This window comes from Oryzias melastigma, linkage group LG20 (genome assembly GCF_002922805.2).
Source record: "Oryzias melastigma strain HK-1 linkage group LG20, ASM292280v2, whole genome shotgun sequence".
NCBI classification, from domain to species: domain Eukaryota; kingdom Metazoa; phylum Chordata; class Actinopteri; order Beloniformes; family Adrianichthyidae; genus Oryzias; species Oryzias melastigma.
In genome coordinates, this window is record NC_050531.1 from 2,259,330 (window position 1) to 2,281,332 (window position 22,003).

A 22,003-nucleotide genomic window follows, 5' to 3' on the forward strand; every position below is an offset into this window, starting at 1 on the left:
TTTCGAAATTGTGGTGTTTCCATTAGGATAATTTAATATCGAAATTCCGTTTTTCGAAATTTCAGAGTTAATGGAAACACGACTAATATGTCAATATGTCATATTTTTGAATATATTGCAATATATATTTCAGTATAAAGGGCTATATATGGATCGGTGTATTTCAATAAAAGAAAACAGTAATAGTTGGAGTATTTCAATATACTGATAAACATTGCTTCCATATATGGAATATACTGTAAATATACTGTTGTTTTGTAAGGGAATGTTCCAGCGTTTCTTCTCTTCTTTCACACATTCACATGGTTGAATTAAATTTCAATACCAATAGTTACTAGTAGGATGCTGTAGAAAGTCTGGTCCACTGGGGTTCTGTCCTCTGTTTCCATCTTCACCTCTATTTTTTTATCATTTATTTTCATTTAGTTCTCTGTGCCTGTTTGGTGCAGTGGGATTCGGGTGTTGTTCTTCTCCCCCACTCCCCTCGTCTGTGCGGCTGTTCTCGGCCGAGGACCTGAACTTCTGCAGAAACGTTCCTGCTTGTGTTGGGACCAAAGATGGAAGAAAGCTTCATTTACATCCAAAAGCTGCAGGAACTACTCAGGTAAACGAACCGGATGGAAAATGCAACTGAAGATGCAAAGAAGGAAAAACGTTCAACAGGTCTCACTTTCAGAAAAAAAGGGTTTTGAAGGACAGACTGATATAAAATACAAAAAAAAAAAATAATTCATCTCAAATTGTGATTTTTTTTTGTTACATTATTTTCCAGCCACTTATTATCTGCAAATAATCATAATATAAAATCTCAGACAAAATTGTACATTTAGAACATTTATTTTTAACCCTTTAAGGGTCTAAAACATAGTTTTTATCTACTTTTGTGTTTACCTCTGTATTTTCAGTTTGACAGACTACCTGGTTGTTCATTTGGTATCATTTGAATCAGCACAACTTCTCCTATGTGACACTACATTTATTTAGTCATTTTTCCATATTATTTACTCACACTAGACATAAAATCATGCAAAAAAATCAAATTCCATCTGAAAAAATGGGATTCATTTTATTGTGGAAACCCCAAAAAACTGTTTTTACAAAATAGAATGAAAGTTTTAGGTGTAATTTCATGAAAACAACAAGAATAAAATTTGTCAACAAAGTAACCAACATATTTTTGAATGAAAATACAAAAAGAAAATCCAGGCTCAATCATGAAATGTAAAAAAAAAAAGCTTAAAGTTTATTTTAAAGGGTTAGGGTTTAAATTTTGCTGATCTCACAGCTGCAGGACGCCTGAGGGTGTTAAGAAGTATTAATGCATTAATTACGATTTATTAATCATGTGCGTTAACGCGTCAACTTCTACAGCCCCAAAAAAACCCTAAACAAATAAATCTGAGAAATAATAAAAATGAGACGCATGTTCAACGCTCTGATCTGATGCATCAGCAGCTGGTTGAAGACAGCAGATCAATAGATGAATCATCCAACCATGTGTTTTATATGTGTGCCCTTTTGTTCCAATTACAGCCTCCCGGCTGGTTTCAGAGGAACACCAAACGCTGCTGTTTATTATAGAAACCTTTGTTTTAAGGATTTAGACTCGGATTTTTACCTGAAAGCTTCCTGTTACAAACCGGCATGATTTCCCTCCTCAGAGACACATTTTGAAGAGAAATCTTACGATTCATAGACGTGTACGTATATATTCTGAGGGGGCAGACTGCTACAACGGTACTTTTACAAGAGTAAAGATCCATCCATCTTCTTGACCGCTTCATCCCTTTCGGGGTCGCGGGGTTGCCGGAGCCTATCCCGGCTACTGATGGGCGAAGGCGGGGTACGCCCTGGACAGGTCGCCAGTCTGTCTCAGGGCCTCAATCACACACCCAATCACTCTCACATTCACACCTAGGGGCAATTTAGAGTCACCAATGAACCTATGAAGCATGTTTTTGGACGGTGGGAGGAAGCCGGAGTCCCCGGTGAAAACCCACGCATGCACGGGGAGAACATGCAAACTCCACACAGAAAGGTCCCAGCCGGGATTCGAACTGGGGCCTTCTCGCTGTGAGGCGAGAGCGCTAACCACTGCGCCACCGTGCAGCCCAAGAGTAAAGATATGACATCAAATTTAAATAGAGATGTGGCCTTTTTTGTTTTTGTTTCAGTAATAATATTAGCAACTTTTTCCCGTTTACTCTCAGAATTGCACAAAATAAATTTAGTTCATTAGAAATTAAATTACTGAATTTATCTTAATTTAGTAGCATCGCTTCTTTATTATTAAGTCTCACTCCGATCTTCTTTTTCAAAGCCTTCCAAGTGGATTTAAATTAAAATTATAACGTTTTTAGCCAAGTTTAAAAACCTGTGTTGCTTTCTTGGACATAGTTTCTGCAGAGCGGCAGGCGTTTAGTAGAAATTCACCTCTGAATTGTAAACAGAGAGCAACCCCGCCCCCTTTATCCTCCCCGTTGATGAGACCTCTGTCATGGAAATTATACATTTGCTTATGTCTCATCCTCTTAGTCTTGTTTTCTTGCTGTCAGAACACCCTGACCACAATGTGTAAACATTTTGATTTCATTAGAACATCTTGTTCATATTAGATATGGCATTTACATTTCCATCTTAAGCTCCTGATTAACAGCTGATTGTATGACTGTATAAAATGTGAACGTCCTTCATCACAGATCAGAGCTCTGCAGACCTCTCCGCCATGCTCGCCAACGTGTACTTTTCTCTGCTCTGTTTAATAAACTTTCATGAAAACGTTTGACATTTCTTCATTTCATCGGATCAACAAATATTCCACCACACCTCTCTGTTTATGTCAGTAATTTTTACAGAAAGAAGCTGTAAAATCCCGACAGTTAGCAATTATAGTCATGAAAAAAAAAGAAGTTGACAGTTGAATTAACTGTTAACTTCTTTAGAGTCATAAATGTTTAAAAATGTTGTTAATACAGTAAAATCCTGGCAACCTAAGTTGCCAGTTTTTTGTTGTTTTTTTTACCGTAGACATGAATGTACGTCTTTGTTAATTTTGCAGACTGACATTATAATTGTTATGGGATGATTTGTTGTTTCTACGGTAAAATGATGATAGAGTTTTCAACAAAAAATGAGAAAATTAACAATAGAAAGTATTATAATCTAATATGATAAAAAAAAAAAAATCTACCACTGAATATTATACAATAAAATTCTGGCAACCTCTGCTAACAGTTTTTTTTTAGAAATTATTATATGTATTTGCTAATTTTTCAGAAAAAAATAGAAATACAACACAAAAAGAACTGTAATATATATATATATATATATATATATGTATTTAATTATTTATTTAATTTTATGTATTTCTTTTTACTGTGAAATTCTGGCAACCGCAGCTGCCAGTTTTACCGTAAAACCAAAACATCAGAGGAGCACCAAAATGGCAAAGACCATCAGAGCCATCAGCTGAACAGTTGGGATCCATCATTGGCCTGACACTAGCAGGGTGACCACATTTGGGACTTCCTGTGCCCCCTGCTGGTCACAATGGTCGTACCACACACCTGTTGTCAGGTATTTCAGGTTCCTCCTGGTGCTGGTGTACAGCCAGATCACAGTCTGTTAGTCTCGTCCCTTCTTCCTGACCAGGAGATACCAGGTCGTAGTCCCAACCATCACCTGTTCCACCACGAGAAGCCTTTCAGTGACGACCACGTCGAGTTCAGGATCTTTATCGGTTCCTGAGTCCAGACTATAAATGTCAAGACGCTCTTCCCAAGGATTCAAGGATTGATATTGTCAAACAAAAGAATGTCACTGGCACCAGATTCATGTGCTTCATGTGAGAAAAGAACACAATTTACAATACTATATACAACACAATATTCTAATAATACTTACAAAAATATAAGTAAGTAAATTGGGTTAACTGAATTCACTAAATAAATTCCTGCTGGACAACAATGCTTTCCTCATCCTGACCTACAGACACATCAGTTTCCAGAAGAATCATCACAGCATCCTGATGCTCTCCTAGACTGAATTAAAGTTATGTTATTATTATGTTATTATATTTAGTTCATAATTGTGTTTTTAAGTTTTAAACATGTAGTTTTAGTGGGTTTCGTCCCCTCGTGTGATTGAGTTTGACGCCGCTGCTGTAGGGAAACATTTGGCAGCGATGGGTTTCTGATGCTGACTGTCGGGCCTCATTCCTCCAATCTTCTTGTAAACATGACTGAAAAACAATATCATTGTGTTGTTGGTGCTCTTCCATCTTCTCCTCATGAAGAAAAGCTCTATTAGATCTATCCCTCCTCTGATTTTCTTCCTCAGCAGCTTCAGGTGAAACGATCTCAGAGATTTTCCTCTCATTTCTGTGACTCAATGGACATAAAAACTCCCATTTCCAAAGTTGTCCATCATCCAGTCCATGTATCTTTCTCAGATATTGTCGTTTTCTTCACTAAAGCTACTGTAATATCAATGGTCAAACATGCTGGTTCCCATGACGACAGCTGGACTGGAAGGAGATCATTCAGGCAAATATTCCTGTTTATTTAATCCATTTTTCTCCAGGCTGCTCTCATTGATCCAACATACGACAGGCTGAGGAGGAGCCCGTCAGAGGATCGGGTCGCCCTGCAGAACATTTGTTCTTTATCCTGCAGAGACGTCTTGCTGTGGAGCGGGCGGCGGTGGTACCATCATCTGGATCAATAGCAGGCATGGTGCTCAGAAGATGAGATGTGATGTGGACTGCATGTGAAATCCTCCTCATCAGTCCCAGTGGATGGAGAACTTCTGAGCTTCATCGTCTTTCCCTGCTGTCAATCAAAAGTCAAATGAGATCTTTAAATGTTCTCCTCCTTTAAGATGGAATCAGAATTCTGCATCGTCTGTTCAGGAGCGAACCAGAACCGCCATCAAAGCTTCTGTCAGCGTCTGCACAGCAGAATGAACCCGTCTGAGCTCTGACTGCACATGTAATCATGCAGGTTTGAAAGGAACCTGGTAGGTTTGATGTGAGAGCCTGTAAATCAGCTTTAGAACAAGAAAGTTCATTTTTACGACTTAGAATAAAATCTATTGAAATAAACAAGTTTCCTGCTGATAAACTACAAATCCCACAATGCTCTGCTTGGTTATGGAATTTAATCCGTTTTTGATGCAGATAAACAAATCAGACGTCCTTTTTCTGATGAAATCCTGAGGATTTCTTCAAAGTCTGAAGCAGAAAAAGATTAAAACTTGTTTCTAAGACGAGACTGGAACCATTTCAGACGAGTGAAGAGACGGCAGCTCTCATGCAGGTTTATGGAACATCTGGATTTTTTAATGAGAAATTCTGTTCTGGACCTGCAGAAAAATGTAATCAGTTCAAAACAAACAGAAAAGCTCCAGAAACGGCTTTAGAAAGTAGATGGAACTGATTTGTCTTGTACTCTGTGTCGTTTTAAATAAAAACTAGTTTCAACAAAGAGATTTAAAACGAAAATCTACTTTTTTGTTTTTATTTTTGCTGCAAACTCTTTATTTTTCTTTTAACATGTTGCCTGTTGTTGTAGAAGTTTAAATTATAAATCACAACAGAAACATCTGGATAAAAAAATAAAAAACAATTGATTTTCAAGATTTAGTTCATCATTTGTTTTTCTAATTAAAAGATCTCTTTGTGCATCAGGGGACTCGACGAAACAATGAAAAGCTGCTTTCTGCTCCATCCAGAACTTAAAGGTTCAAACCCGTGAAGAGGTCAGAACCAGAGGCGCCGAGCCATCGGACCGACGTAAACGTCGACGTTTACCAGAAGCGGATCTTTTATGACAACAAAGTGCAGTTTCACAGGTAAAAGAATTCTTTCCTTTCTTCAGTGAAAGCTTTAACCCTGAAGAACATCTCTGTAAGCAGGTTCTGCTGATAATGGAGCTAAAAAAGAAGTCTACATTATCTGGTTTATTGTACTTTTTAACAAATTAACTCAAGAGTAAAAGAAAAAATAATAAAAATCCTGTTTAATCATCAAATGGACATCATTTTCTTTTCACTGTCTTACTTTTCTTAAAACTTAAGATTTTATTTTTAACACAATACTTCAAATAAAATGAAATCTATATGATCCAAACCTGATCAGTGCTACAGCGAGTCTTTATAGCTTTCTACTCTCATCTAGAGTTTAAGGTCAGTTGCTTTTATCTCTGCCTTTGTTTTCTTTTCTTGTGCCTCTACGTTCTCTTTTATTGGTTTTCCATTTATTCTCATATTTTACTTAGAAATGCTTTTAGTAAATGGAAATGTTGCAAAAGTTTTATGTCAAATGGATCCAACAGATATTCAAGAACATGTTCTGATCTTTCTGGTTGTTTCCGATGTCAAAGAGTGAAACAGGAAGTGGGATCTGTCCAACCATCCAATTCCACTCCTTTATAGGACTTCTGACCCCCCCCCATATCCCTCCTCTAAAATAAATGTGTTTTAACGTAACTTGTTTTTCTGGGAGGAGTTTGTCCTGCAACGTAAAGCTGTTATAAGCCAAGCAGGCCACAGGGGGGCAGCGCAGCACACAGAAGGGCTGGTTATCACCTGGTTACCCGCTGAGATTCACAAATGTGTCTGCTGTGCTGCTTAGAGAGGACAAACCAGAGCCATACAAAGTGTGTTTCAGTCTGAAGGAACCAGAACTGGTCCAAGTCTCAACAGACAGGAATACGAATCAACAGTGGATCTAGACGGAAACGAGAACGTGAAGGGGTATTTGCATGAAGGGGGGCGTCCCAATAAAATGGTAAATGGCGTATACTTGTATAGCGCTTTCTACCCTCCTTCGAGGGCCCAAAGCGCTTCACAGTCACAGACCCATTCACCCATTCACACACTGGTGGTGGCTCCGCTACCGAACACTGGCGCCAACCTCCCACCAGAGGTATCTTGGGGTTCAGTGTCTTGCCCAAGGACACTTCGACACATGGGCGGGCAAGGCGGGAGTCGAACCCGCTCACTTCAGATCAGGAGTCGACCGCCCTACCGCTGCACCACGGCCGATATTAGAGGGGGGTGTCCACATAACGGGTGTTTACATAAGAGGAGGTATCCGAATTAGAGGGGGCGTCCCAATAAAAGGGGCCGTACCAATAAAAGGGGGTGTCCGCATAAAAGGGGTGTTTACATAAGAGGAGGTGTCCAAATTAGAGGGGGCATCCGAATAAAAGGGGTTGACGAATAAAGGGGGCGTCCGCATAAAAGGTGGCCTCTGCATAAAAGGGAGCAACGAATAAAAGGGGCCGTCCGAATAAGAACGGCTTCTGAGTAATGGGGCATCCACATTGAAAGGGACGTCCGCATAACGGGGAGTCTGCATTCCGGGCGTATGCGTAACGGGGTGTCGTCGTCGTGGACGGTCCAAATAAGGGGCGTCCTGATAAAGGGGGCGTCCGCATAACGGGGAGTCCACGTTCCGGGCGTCTGCATAACAGGGCGTCCGAATTAGGGGGCGTCTGCATAACAGGGCGTCTCCATGCATATCTTTTTTTTTAGCCAAAACAAAAAAATAATAATTCAAAACAAGCGATTCTATTCAGTGAAATGTCTCATATCAGAAAAAATGTAGATAATTTGATCAAACATTAGACGACGTATTTACTATTTAGAGTTTAGCAGAGCGGCTCAGAGGAAACTCTAAAGTCTGTTTACAGATGAATAATACAGCAGGTCGATGGGAAACATTTCTGAAGAATGAGATGTTTTCATGCAGACGCTCTGGTCCCGCCGTGCGTTCATGATTATTTTATGAGCCAGTTATCTGGTGAGCAGAATTGTGGCGCGTTTGTCACGGATGCTTCATGCCAGCTTCAGCCTGTCTACCAACACCCCCCTGCCAAGAGCAGACTCCACAAACAGGATGGACTGTCAGCTCTGATTGAACCATTCGAGGAGGCTCAAACACGGCGAGAGGGGTCACTGGAGGAAGGGAGCAGAAGGAAAGAGAGAATCTGGAGTCCTGCGGGTTAATTCTGAGCTCCAATCTCCATGTCTAAACATTCATGAGCCTGGAGGGGGCAGAGCGGCAGGAGCTGAATGGATGGAGCGGCTCAGCGCTCAGACACGAGGCAGAGCTGCAGTCTGAGCTCGACCGCACAGCTGAGAGGAGGTACGGCGAGGGAGGAGGTCCGTCTTCACCTGAAGATTACCGTCTGGCACTTCCCTCGTCCATCAGGAGAGGTGTCACCTCCGGATCTTTGTCTGCTCGGAGGACTTCTCTGCTGGAAGTCTGTTCAGGAAAGAAGTCTTCAGAAAAGTGAGGAACCTGCTGGATTTGGGGAGATTCAGATCTGAGATCGGACGGGTAAGAATGACTTTATGTGCTATTTTATGAGAGAAAACTCAAAAATGAGGAAAAAACACGAGTTAGAGCTGAATCTGAGAAAAACACTGAAGGAAAGTTGGGCTGAGAAAGACTGATGGAGGGGTCTGGGGGGGGACGCCGTAACCCCAGCAGCTGACACGAGGAAGAGCCAACCACAGACAGCGGCATTTCTATTTTTCACCCTCACTGTGACACATCGCTGCCCTGCCAAGTCCCCCCGCCCCGTCCCCCAGAGACAAAGATTTCTTTGTGTCGAGCTGAAACCCAATTCATTAGTTTGCCCCCCCTCCCAAATCACCACTCTGTCCTTCTCGTTTTAATTACAGGTTAATCAAAACTACATGATAAACAAACCGCTTCAGTTTCAATCTGATGTTTGTTTCTGTCAGAATTCACATTTTAAATAAAGTTGTAAACTAAAGAGATGCTGAAGGTGTGAAGAGCTCATCGTTTGTTTTAGTTGCCCCCTAGTGGTTGAAATACAGAACTGTTACTCATCACAACGTTAAAAAAAATAAGTAATATCTTTTTGATTTATTCTCTTGTGTAAAATTATGTGCATTAAAGTCCTCCCCCGATGAAAAAACATTTTTTTTTAGTTTACGGTAGCAGGACTGACAACACGGAGCTTCTTGATGTGACCACGGAAATGTGAACGGCGGCTCATTTGACAGCAGTTGGAAAGGATTGTAAATCAATGAAAGAGCATTTTGATGTTAGCTTTGATTATTTTATCAAGAACTCTGAGAAACCAATGATTGAATGTATTGATCACAGTCAATAAACATTGGAGAATTAGCTAAAAGAGTCTTTGGTGAACTGGAAGGAGAAAGAATCAGGATTTTGGAGGAAGTTCTGTCCATGAAGATCTTCACTTCCTCGTCCAGCTGACATCAGGATCAGAACCATACCATTTGTATGTAGCAGCGATGAAGATTTATGTTAGCGAGACACAGAGCTATCATAATCAAATGGGGGGGTATCAGGGGCGGAGCTCCAAAAGACACGCCCCCTCAGAGGAGATATTGGAAACAGAGACTTCAGATCAAGATTAACTTTTTCTTTATTATTATTATTAATTTTCTTTTGTATATTTTTGGGACGTACATAACTCTTCAGTTCTTTCAGCTATTTACCTCATTCAGCTACCAAAATATTCAGCTCTTTCAATGCTAGCTTTTTCAGCTGTTTTGGCTGTTAAGATTTCTAGGCTATTTGGGGGTTTAGCTAATATTTTAGCCAAAGGCTAGCTGTTTTGGCTAATTTAGGCTTTTTTCCCCCAGTTATTTAGGCTAATTTGGAGTTTAGCTAATATTTTAGCTACATGCTAGCTGTTTTGGCTGATGTAGATATTTTTCCAGTTTTTTAGGCTGATTTTGAGTTTATCTAAAAATTTGGCAACAAGCTAGCTGTTTTGGTTAATTTAGGCTTTTATCTGAGTTATTTTGTCTAATTTGGAGCATAGCTAATTTTTCAGCAACATGCTAGCTGTTTATGCTAATTCAGGCTTTTTTTAGGCTAATTTGGTACTTTGCTAATATTTAGCTTTATGCTAGCTTTTTTGGCTTAATTAGAAATTTTTCAGTTTTTAGGCCAATTTGGTACTTTGCTAATATTTTAGCTAGCTATCAGCTTCAGCGTTTTTAACTTTCAATTTAAGCATCTTAAACTATTAACGCTATTATCTTCAGCGGCTACATTCAGCTTACAGCGTTCACGCTAGCATTATTTTCTGTAAAACCATAAATCTTTACGTTTAGGGTGAGATTGTTACACTTTTTCTGTTAGCCAACAGACCGACCAGAGAAGAAAACAGTTATGTGGCCCTCACAAGTAAAAGTTTGGGGACCCCTGATGTAAAGCAAAGGATTTGAGATCACACCTGAGACTGGATGAGGGTGGTCACATGACCTCTGTACTGAATGGGTTTCAAGCTAGTTTTTTCTCTTTTTGGTATATTGCTGGGGCGACTTCTGATAGAAGGTTCAGTTCCTGCCTTGCCCGCCTCATGTGGAGAACCACTGAACTCCATGTTCCTTCTGGTGGTTGAGGTCGGCGCCATCAATGTGTGACACACTTTGAACCTCATATCAAGGTAGAAAAACAATGAACATGTTTATGTTCATGACATCATTCATCTGAGTTGGCCCTTCTGATTCAACAGTCACCCGTCAGTCAAGTGGCTCCACCCTCAATTGTTCACAAATCGAAGACAAAAGGAACAGAGGAAGTCTGTGAAACGATACCTGGTTGTGTGTGGTTACCGGGTGAACTGACACGGCTCTGGTTCCTTTTGTTTTCCCGCTTGTTTCCTCCTGGAAGTTCAAAGGTTTTTTCTGACTTTGATGGCGAAGCAGAAATAAGAGAAACCTGCTTGTTCTGGAGCTGAAGCTGTGGAACATCATCTCAGGCTTCAGATGGATCAGATCATCCACACTCCAGTCCTCACCTCTTTAGGTAAAAGGCTGGAATGAGCTTTATGAGCCCTCATTGTTTCCAGGATGTGAGACACGGTGGTGAAATCAATCTCCATAATGGAATGACTGCAGGGCTGAGCTGGACTTTATGATCTAGCAGAAGGCGCCTTTGAGAACGAGCAACAACAGGTCTCTGCCGGCTTTGTTGGTGTCTGGGAAACCTTGAGGTGTCAATCATCACAAGCTGGCAGGTGAGGGGGGGCTGGGATGGAGGTGTCCTCCTGTTAGCCCGTCACAGAGCCTACAAACCCTTTCTGGGTAGCGGTAGACCCCGATCCTCCGCCACAGACCGGTGCCGGATCATGTATCACTTGGAGTTCTTAGAAGTGTTCAGAAAATAGATACATGAGCGATGGGGCTTCCATTGATGCTTTACATGTCTATGCACGCTTCCTTCTTAGATGGGATAGGCGATAATATTACCCCTAAATAAATAAACTAAGAAACTTTTTTGGAAAAGAAGAAGAATAACTGGGACAACTTCAAATGAAACTAAATATCTGAGACAATACTAGAAATCCAACCAAAATATGGAATTATTGGGTCATTCTCACAACAAGGAGAATACTGTTACCAGGATGCTGCTAATAAAGTTGCTTAAAAGATGAATTCACACATAATAATTTAGTTAGTTCATTATTTATTAATAATGAATTATTCATGCTCCTTTCTTTAGCTGTACTTGTTGGTTACGCTTTGATGCTTCTATTCAAGAGTCCAAAAGCTCATAAACCACCTGATTCATCTTTGGATCAGGATGGTTGATGCTACTGAGCACCCACTGCTAAGTTCATTCTACATGGAAGACATGAGCAGTTTGGGCTTCACTAGTTTTAAAGAACTCAACAAAAGTGACGGCAAGCACGTCATGTCCGAGTTCATCAGATCTTTCAGATGGTCTTAAATCCTCTCTTATCCTTTTCCAAGTAAAGTCTTCTTTTTTCGTAATCTTGAGATGAATATGAAGAATCATAAAACATATAATAGGGGTGCAGGGGGAGAAAAGAAATTGATTTTTGCAAAAGATCATGATATATATCGTGATATTTCATTAGGTGATAATTGTATCGCTTTAAAACCTGACATGGTGATATTATTTATTTATGCATCTTACTTTTGTTTACCACGCAACCTCCGACCGCTAGTTGGCAGCACACTGAGCCTGTTTGACCAGCTTAAATGTTCAGCCAGCCTTGTGGTTTTTGGTCTTTGTGAGACATCTAATACTTACTTTTACTTGGAACGGAATCGAAACTCAGTGTCACGTTGCTGCCAGGACGTATAAAAAAGCAGATTGCGATAAAGTTGCAGCACTTAGCGTTGTAATCATCAAAATTGTGAAAAGGTGTTCAGGTAACGTCTTGAGATATGTAGCAATACATATCGCATCGCGAGTTGGATATCACAATACATAATCGCATCGCGAGTTGGATATCACAATACATAATCGCATCGCGAGTAGGATATCACAATACATATCGCGTCTGAAGTTCAGTATCGAAACACAAATCGCATCGCGAGTTGGGTATCACGATGCATAAATGCGTATGCGATGTGTATCATGATACCCAACTCGCAATGTGAAATGTATCGCGAATTGGGTATCGAGATACATATCGCATTGCGAGTTGGGTATAGCCAATACACACTATAGCTCAGAAGGACCACAAACTACAAAAAATGAGCTTCAGACTCTTCCTCCTGATGCCACTTCAACAAAGTTAGGTTTCCGAGATGCTAAGATTCAGCAAAATTCCCCTTTTTGATTGTGGAAAATTCACACCACATGACATCAGTTTTCTTAAAAAATTATAAAATTCACAAAAATCAGATAGTATTTGAAGTAAACGCAGGTAAAGCCCTCCCATTGTAGCAAATTAATAAAAAAAAGTAAATTGAGGCAGAAATTTTCAGTGTTTTTTAGAATAAGGACAGGAATAGAAAAGCTGAAAGGTTACATTCACTTTAGCTAAATGTATTTAAATATAAGCAATAACTCCGCCCCCAACAAACATAGAATCTTGATAACATTCTACGTTAGTTTTCAAAGAGTAAACCCAAGTTTTTCTTTAAAATAAACTTTTAAAGTTATGTTTCAGTGGAAGTAAAACCGAAACTTTTTCTTTTAGTAAACATTTTGCCTCCATGGTCCACACAGACCGCCGTTCCTCGCCACGCCTGCACTGGTATTCTCTCCACACTCGAGGTCAACCTGAAACCATTCTTCTCTTTCATGCGGGTGTCATCCGTCTGGATCATGACATACGAGCTGTGGAAAAGTTCCTCCTTGAACTCTGACTCATGATCTTCAGGTATCACATCCCCCCTCCACCCAACAGGTGCATTGTGGTAAATGATGGGGGCGGAGTCAGCCTGCCACAGGAATGAAAGAGCAGATGAGGGGCCGCTTACAAACCCGTGCAGCTCCGACATGTCACAGGGCCTCATCGTGCAGCGACAAGCCTCTGAGGCCGAGAGAGAAATGAGGGCAGAATCTGAGCGCCGCCCGAGGTGATCACAGTCCAAACTGAAGCTACTGTTTTCCTCCGTATCCTGAGGCTTCGGATCGATGGAACCAGAGCGCTGCAGACAAAGAAACATGGTCAGAGAGGCAGAGACCGCTGTTTACCCGAGGAGAAGCAATAAATTCCCTTTTGACCTGCACACAGGTGCAGCCCGATCAGCGCAGACCTCCTACCGTCTTTGTGGGTCAATAATAGAACATCTTCATGTGTTTTTGGTAGCCGAGGATTGAATGAAGGCAAGCAGGTGGTGAATGTAAATGACCGCGCCGGACGAGGAAGAAAACCGAGATAAATAAAACAGAGAAGTGAACAGATGGTCAGAAACACCAGAGCGAGTTGGACATATCATTAGGCAGCTGTTTGCAAACACGTCTAATCTAACAAGCTGCTGGCAAAGCCGGGCTGGTGGCGCCGAAGCTTCATGCAAACAGACTTCTTTTGATGTGGTTTCACAGAAAGTTGAGGGAAAGTTCACCGACGTGTTCACATTGTTTTATTCTGATTTATGTTTTTATGTAAACTCATTTGTCATTCCACTTAACCCAAATGTATTCAAATGAAAGAAATAACCCCGCCCCAAAAACATGTCCAAATCTTTGAAAATTTTAGATCCTTCACTAAACACGCCCACATTGGCTAAAGTGGATCATCAGTGAGTAGCCTCGCTACGCTAGGGCAGCCGCCTGGTGGACAGCGGAGATCGCTAGCTCGATGAAGCAGAGCTCGCTATAGAAGAGTTTGCTAGCATGCTACATCTGAGTTTGCTAGCTCAATACAGAGCAACTTGCTAGCTTGATAAAGCAGAGCTCGCTATACAGGAGCTTGCTAGCATGCTACAGTGGAGCTTGCTAGCTTGCTACACAAGAGCTCACTAGCTCACTACAGCAGAGTTCGCTAGCATGCTACGTGTAGCATGAGTCCCCACTTAAGTTAATTTGGGAAGACAGGTGGGGCCACCACAGAAACTGCGGACAAACCCAGTCGGGCTCCACATTTTCTGCATATTTTGAAACCATTTGGGGTCACTGGGCTTTGCTGGCTGGGACATTCGAGAAGAAAAGAAAATATTTAAGGGTAGATAAAGAAGGAAAATAATTAACACCACAAGGAGGGTCATATGCCATTACTTGCCCCGCCCTCTCAACCCCCCTTTGACCCGCCCTCACTGGTTGAGCGGCTGCTACCCGCCCATCCCCCTCCCTTTCTGCCCGTGCCATCCTGGTCAATGTTGCACAGGACAAGTTTATTTAAAAACAACTCTTTTTTTAAAATGGCGGCTTTTCTGTTTGTTTTATCTCCATAGCAACCATTTTATTTTTTGGTCACCTGGTGGAGACGAAGAGGTCTATGTAATTTTAAGAAGAATCTGCAAAAGTAAACTTTAGGATTTCCTTAGCAACAAAGGTTTTTTGTTAGCCACGCCCAAATTTATAAAATATTCAAATTTTTTCATTCAGTTAGAAACAATTTCACACTGTGATGTCATCATACTTTAGGGGAGGGGTTAATTAATTCATTTTCTCCGGGTACTAGATGTATTCAAATTTTTGTGAATGTAGTGGAGGGAAATTTTTGCTCAAAGGCGCAGGAAATAAGCTTAAAAATAGTTTAATTTAAGATAATATCTGAATAAAACAAGTTTTATTGGAGTTCTCGAGGTTTAAAACAGAGAATATTAATCTGCTCCAATATTACTTAAACCTCCAATAATAAACTGAAGTTTTACTAGAAGAAACATGTAATACTTTTGTAGTTGTTACACCTTCCTGGGCGGTTGTTGTCTAAATGTAAGGTGGGAGTTTCCGTTGACTGACTCCTCAGCTGCGGCACGTCACTCACACGCCGGCGGGTCTGCAGCGCCGTTTGATGGACGCCGCCGACGCCTGGTTGCAGTGGTGGATGGGAGTGGAGGGGTGGAGCACCCTTCACCCCCACACACACCAACCGGGATGAGCCGTTTGATCTCGCTCTACCAGGTTCAAAAGAGATCAGCCGCCGTCAAACCCCTCCCCTGAAAAGACTCGACACCCCCCACCCCCCGTATCAGTGCGTTCCCGTTTGAAATGAGATTACCTGTGTCTTCTTTGTGAGCGCTTCCAGATGAGACGGAATGGGAAATGTGGACGAGCGGAGTTTGTTATCGCCGTCACCGGAGACCAGCTTCACTCGGAGACACGATTGTGAAGATTACAAACCGCCAACACATTCAGGTCACTCTGGATTTCAACAAAATTTAGCCACAGTTTCATTTTAAACGGCGTGTTTGTTGTGAAAACTCACATGGATGAGGCTAAAAAAACACGATAAAAACATCAATAAAACCAGTTAGAGACTGAAACAGTAAAACAATGACCAGCAGGTCTGTTATGAACACCATTACCCAGAACCCCAAACCCATAAATGTTGAAGACTGTATCTGAGAACTGGACTGAGTCAGTGTGATGTCATCCGTAGAAAATTGTTACTCAAACGGTTAAACTGGAAGGGGGAGGAGGTGGATGCCTTCATCATAACCTTCAGAAACTTCAGGAAAAGCATGAAAAATGATTGTTAAAGATCTTTGTTCAGCTTTGGAGAACATAGAAGGAAGTCTACCAACTCAAGTCTTTCATTTTTCTTGATTGGAGATATAATTTCTTTGTCAAAGTCTTGATTTTTTAATTAAAAGGGCCATGATTTTCTTAAGCCTTTCAGAATAAACTATATATATATGATCATATATTACCTTTGGGACACTAAAGAGTTATTTTTTTATAAAATATTAGTCTTTTCCTGCCCGGAAGTAAGACAACTCAATATCTGAGGCTCCGCCTTTTGTCCCTTGTGGGTGCCGCCCATTTCATGACATCATCCTAGAGTCGTATCTGCCCTAAAAACAAGCAGCATCTTAACTTTTGCAAATATACACGTGTACATTATGCATATAAAATAAAAGCGTTTTTCAGATCACCTCTAGCTGCACAGAGAAAGTGGGCGTGTTTGTGTTAGCCTGGGGGCGGAGCTGGCAGTGCAGACTCTTCCTGGAAGGGGCTGTTCCCCACCTTGTGATGTCACAGTGTGAGAAGGGGCTGGTGCTCAGAGAGCGGGTTTTTTTTAGAGGAGTACTCAAAGATACAAACACCACCTTAGGGTTGTTTTTTGAGAGGAATGAACTCTAAAAGCTCTTAAAAGTTGATTTTACACGACGCAGGTGCATTAAGGATTTATGGTTTAGAACAATGTTTGTTGGGAGACAATGTCTGAAAAGTTAGACCAAACTCAGTCTCAGTGGTAGAGGAAGTTCTAGCTGGGTCTCCAGGTTAAGTTATAGTCGCCCTAGATCAATGTGTTCTCGGCCTTTGACCTTTTAGTCCTGGGGGAGTGGTAAACCTCAGACCTATTCAACCTCTTAATTCTCAGAGTCAAGCTGGGAGTCATTGGTCTTTGGTAGCAATGGATTTGACCTCACAACTTTCCAGTCTGAGGGCGGACACTCTACCACTTGGCCATGAGTGCTACCACTGGAAATAAGTCCCTCCTTCTCAAATCCTTATTTTATTCTGATTTATTCTTCATTCTTGAATGAATCCTGATTTCTACGCAAGGAATCATGGGATTTAAAGCGGGAGGGATCAGATCAGATTATTGATGATCTGCAAAGCGTTGATTTTCAGGGTTTCAGTTCCACCAATTCATCTCCTGACTGCTCCTCCTCTCTTCTAGTTCTCTCATTTCATTAAAAATCCGCTGATCATTCTTCAGTCGCGTGGAGATGAAAGGCCGCATTACCACTGAGATCATAAAGAACGAGAGTCTGACATGAAAAAGACGAGAAAACAGAGTCCTGCTGAGCGCTGGACTGAGGAATCGTCTCCATGGCTGCTCAGCGAGTCAGTCGTCTGTTCAGAGCCCGAATCCACATCTGGGGGAGAAACTCCGCCGAGCCGACAGGAAGGCAGGAAGGGGGAGGCTTACACACTCACGCGGGTGTCAAAGTTTTGAAACACCTGCAGAGAGCGCCGCAGCCAGCCGGCGTCAAGCGCTTTCATGGCAGCACGGCCTGTTCTAATGGAAGTGATGCATCATGGGGCCCCGCCGGCAGTATTCTATTACGGCTCCTCAGAGTATCACCACATTACATTTACACGTCCACCCTCAGGTTCTGGATGGTATTATTCACACGGCGTTGTAAATATCCACGAAACACGACACCTCGTTGAGCCTGATTCACTTAGATGTGAGGCTCCGCCCACAATGAGAGAAGAAAAGTGGAAGATCAAAGGAAAGATGAGAGGATGCACTTCCAAAGTCCTGAAGAACTTCTTAGACGAGGGATGATCCAATCAGAACTCTGAGCTCGTTTGCTGAAAATGAAACCGGTTTCACCAAACAGAACGTCAGAAGATGGACGACAGCAGCAGAAAAACTGGATTTTCAGGACCTGGTGATGGTTTACCAACTAGAACCCAGCAGGAGACACAAGGACAAATAAGACATTCATATTACTGTTACTATTATGATTATTTTTGTCATAAATAAAACATAAAGAGAAAAGAGCCTTTTTTTCTAAATATCAAATAGTTTATAACTTGACAGAAGTTCACATGACTTCCTTTCAAAATAAAAGACTTCTTGTCCCATGCAGGATAATTTTAATGCTGAAAATGTAATAATAGTGAGTTTAACTATAAAAAGTTTATTATATTAGTATTATATTTAGCATTTACTGCTTCTGATGCATCTCACTCAGACATTCATAACGTTAATGAGCTAAAATTGAATCAGAGCTAATTCTAAGTGACCCTTTCCAGATTTTTCGGACCATTTGGTTGACTTAAAATGCTTACATTTTTTTAAAAATGGAAAACCTGTCTTATAATCCAATGATGTTTAATTCTGGCTGTGCTCACTGACCTCCAATTGATTTACGGTGGTACACGGGAGTCAAACATTTGTTCAAATGTTTTAGTAGAACTTTGGTAAACTTAGAAAAAAGATGAACCGATTGATGGATTTTTATAGCAGTGATACTTCAACTTCAGTTTAAGTGAATTTACTTTTATTACTTTCTCATTTCTTTCTTTATAGATTTTTTATAACATTTGGAAACTTATTATTTTTCTTACAAAAAGAGCCACAACTGAGGAGTAAAAGAGTCACATAAAAAAGTAATCTGTAGATGTTGCTGTTTAGAGAACTAAAGATTCAAGATTTCTGTGATCGACAGCCATCTTGAGATAATAAAAGTTATTATTTGACTGTGTTTGACAGCTATAATAAATAATAATCTGTTTAGTTCAGGAGAAACCTTTAGTCTAAGAAGACCAAAGATGCATTCTTGACAATCTTGGAAAATTTCAAAAATCTATTGACAGAAAATTTTAGTGAAAATGGACAAAGATGAATTCCTAAAACTCAGAAGTTTTTCTTTGCATCTTAAACACAAAAGTTTTGATGTGTCTTTGAAATTCAAAGGATAAAAAAAAAATTATTGAAGAAACAACAACAGTCTTCAACTCCTGCCACGATGACTTCAGGAGACCAACAGAATGTCAAAATGAAGGGAATACATTTGGTTTTCAGCCTTTAACAAGCGTCGTCTTCCACACAAAACAGCTTTGAAACTATAGACAATTCCAGAATGCCAACGAATGAACCCACAAACTTATAGACAAACAATCAGAACCAACTGGTGAATCTGAAGACACACGAGTCCCTCTAATCATCATACATCTATATGTCCATGAGTCAACCGTCATACAGATTCTAAATGTGTGAGCAAACCATAGGAGCTCCTCACCTGTTCTGTTATGTAGATGATTCTGCTGGAAGACTCCATGAATCCACATATTTCCATTTGGTTTCAAAAAATCCTCTAATCAATTTAATAAACAGTGTTTTTATGGAGGAATGTGTGTTTTTTAAAATTCCTCCTCGTTTCCTCTTGATTAGCGCAGCTGGTCAGTCTTCACTTTTTTTTTTTTTTTTTTTTAAGATTCCCTGATTTTTAACAGGTTGATACAGCTGTCAGTCAAATATTCAACCAATAGTTTCCTGGAAAAACAAGGAAATCTTGTGTTTGTGTTTCTCTTTCGAGGTTTTTAAATGTTAAATAATTCATTTAATCCAAAAACATTCATGAATATTTTTGTTGTTCATAAATATACAGATGATACTGTAATATAAATGTGACAAAATATACACTTTGTTTAAGTTTTGTTCCTAAAGAAAATAAAAAAATCACAAACTAGTCAAAAAATGATCTAAAATAGATAACTTATATAAAATAGTCCAGAAAGCTAGCAGAAGGCCAATTTTTAAAAATGTAAAACTGTAACTTTTTAGCATAACTATGAATAATAAAAATGTGTAAATATTATTCCAGAACAAATCAACTTTAACCTTAAATAACCTTCAGTATTTTACTCTCCATAAAAATATATTTTGTTAAAATAATAGAAATAAGCGCAAGATAACATCAGGTCATTAATAACAATAAAATAAAATGATCTGGAGGGCCGGATCCGGCCCCCGGGCCTTGACTTTGACACATGTGATCTATAGATTATATAATCTCAAACAAATCTAAATTTTACAATCAAAGGTATTGAACAGAAACATTCGGCTTCTTTGTCTACTTATTAAACTCATATTGAAAGGAATGAAAGAAGAATAAAGAGTTCCTGAGCGCCAAGAGAATTCTAGAACGGCGTCATGTGACAGCATTAGTCAGGTGACGGTTAACAAATCCACCATTCTGAATCATCATCCTCATCTCACAACCCAAAAGATAAAACCCTCCATCGATGAAAGCATCCGACGACGTCTGTGAGCGTTTCCTCCGAGCGCGGCGCTTAGCGGTGTCCATCTAAAGAGAGGAATACAAACGACCACTTCAAGAGAGAGCGGGCGGAGCTTCATGGAGCCATCTCAGGCCATATCCAATGCATCAAGCTGTCGCTTCTATTTCAGGGCTCAGGAAAGAGACGTCCTCTATCAGCGGCCGTTCAGGCTGCCTTTATGAGAGACCTCCTCTTCTCGCAGTTCAAGTCAATTGTCAACATGATTTATGGAGATGTGAGTTATCTCCAGCCCGGCTCCTCAATCTTCTCCTGACGAATTGCTCCCGTCAGCTCATGTAACCATCCTTTGTTTTCCTCGCCGGCCAATTTTCATCCACACTGACAAATTAAATCTGCCACATTTTGAGGAAGCTATTCTTCTGCGTTCCCCTCTCTTTCATCTATGACCTTCTTCCAATTATCAGAGACGTGGAGATGACAGCGCTGAATGAACTGCTGCGAGTACTTTGGGAGTCTAATACCAGCAGTATCTGCACTTTTAATGGAGGGAGGGTGTCGTAACATTTGATGGGTGGGAGCTCCGTTCAGATGACACGCGTCTCTCTCAGACTCACACCACTTATTGCTCCAATGATCTCATATATAGCTCAGTAAAACCAATAGAGTTTGATTAATTTGACTGTCTTTATGAGCGCGACCAAACGCCGCGCTCATGACAGCAGCAATTATAATCCCCCAGGACGCTTTTCCAGAAAGCTATTGAAAGTTCATGCAGTCACCAGGAAAGATGCTAACTTCTTGAAATGTGTAACTGACTTCCTTCCAGTAGAGCAGGAGGCGGAGCCTCCAGCGAGTCCCTACAAGTCTCAAGAGTTCCTTTCAAAAATGCTGTGAAAATTGTGTTTTTAACATGTTCTTGTGGCATTTTTCTGATGAGACATTTATTAGACATATATATATATATATATATATATTAGTCATATATACGTAAAATAAAAAAATTAGAAATATGTCTTTATTCAAATGGTTGCGTATCCACCCAGCCAGCAAAGCTAAGTGTGCCCCAAATGGTTAAAAATTGGGCAGAACATGTGGGCCTCGATTGGGTTTCTCCGCAGTTTCTGTGGTGGGGGGCCCCTCCTGTGTTTGCCCAAAATAGCTTGAGTTGGCACTCAGTGGGTTGGCTTGCTACGCCAGCCAGCCTCCCGGTGGACACGTAGCATGCTAGAGAGTTCTACTGTAGCGAGCTAGTGAGCTACGCTGTATATAACTAGCGACATCAGCTGTGCGAGCTAGTGAATTATTAGCCTGTTTTAGGAAATTTAAAGCAGGTTTCATTTTTAAAATGCATATTTTCACTGTTTAATTCCTGTATTTGTTAGTAAACGTTACATTTACTAACTAAATATTTAGTTAGCAAGCCCCATTTTTAATTTTATAAACTTAAACATTTAGTTTCCAATTAAATATTTAGTTCTGACCAAATTTTGTTTTTCAAACTAAAAATGTAACTTTTTAACTAAATATCTAGCTCCAACTTAAATATTTAGCTCCAACTTAAATATTTAGCTCCAAACTACATGTTTAGTGAGCAAACTGAGTATTTAGTTTGAAAACTAAATAAAAAAAATAATTAAACAAATAAATAATTAGCTTGCTAACTAAATCTTTAGTTAGTAAAGGTAACATTTATAAATATGTGAATTAAAAAGGGGAAAATATGCATTTGAAACCTGTTTTTCTTTCACCTAAAACAGGCTAAATAACCAAAAATACATTACAATGTAGCTGTTAGCAAAATTACTGGCCCCTGACTAACTAGGCTCAAGTGTGCATGCACGGGATGTGCACGTG

General features: G+C 40.3%; 1 protein-coding gene and 1 long non-coding RNA gene across 2 annotated transcripts in view; one reads left to right on the forward strand and one right to left on the reverse strand.

The window, feature by feature from the left end:
• Positions 1-4,536: 4,536 nt before the first annotated feature.
• On the reverse strand, positions 4,537-19,579 carry LOC118600248. Its single transcript, XR_004949857.1, has 2 exons — positions 19,147-19,579; positions 4,537-4,829 (listed from the first exon to the last, which is right to left on the reverse strand). It is a non-coding gene; the product is annotated as an uncharacterized LOC118600248 (long non-coding RNA).
• The window catches only part of LOC112151321 (cadherin-20), a 52,866-nt gene continuing 38,789 nt past the window's right edge, over positions 7,927-22,003 (forward strand). Inside the window, exon 1 of the mRNA XM_024280175.2 lies at positions 7,927-8,344. The gene's annotated coding sequence lies outside the window, so the exon portion shown is untranslated. The remainder of the gene's footprint in view (positions 8,345-22,003) is intronic.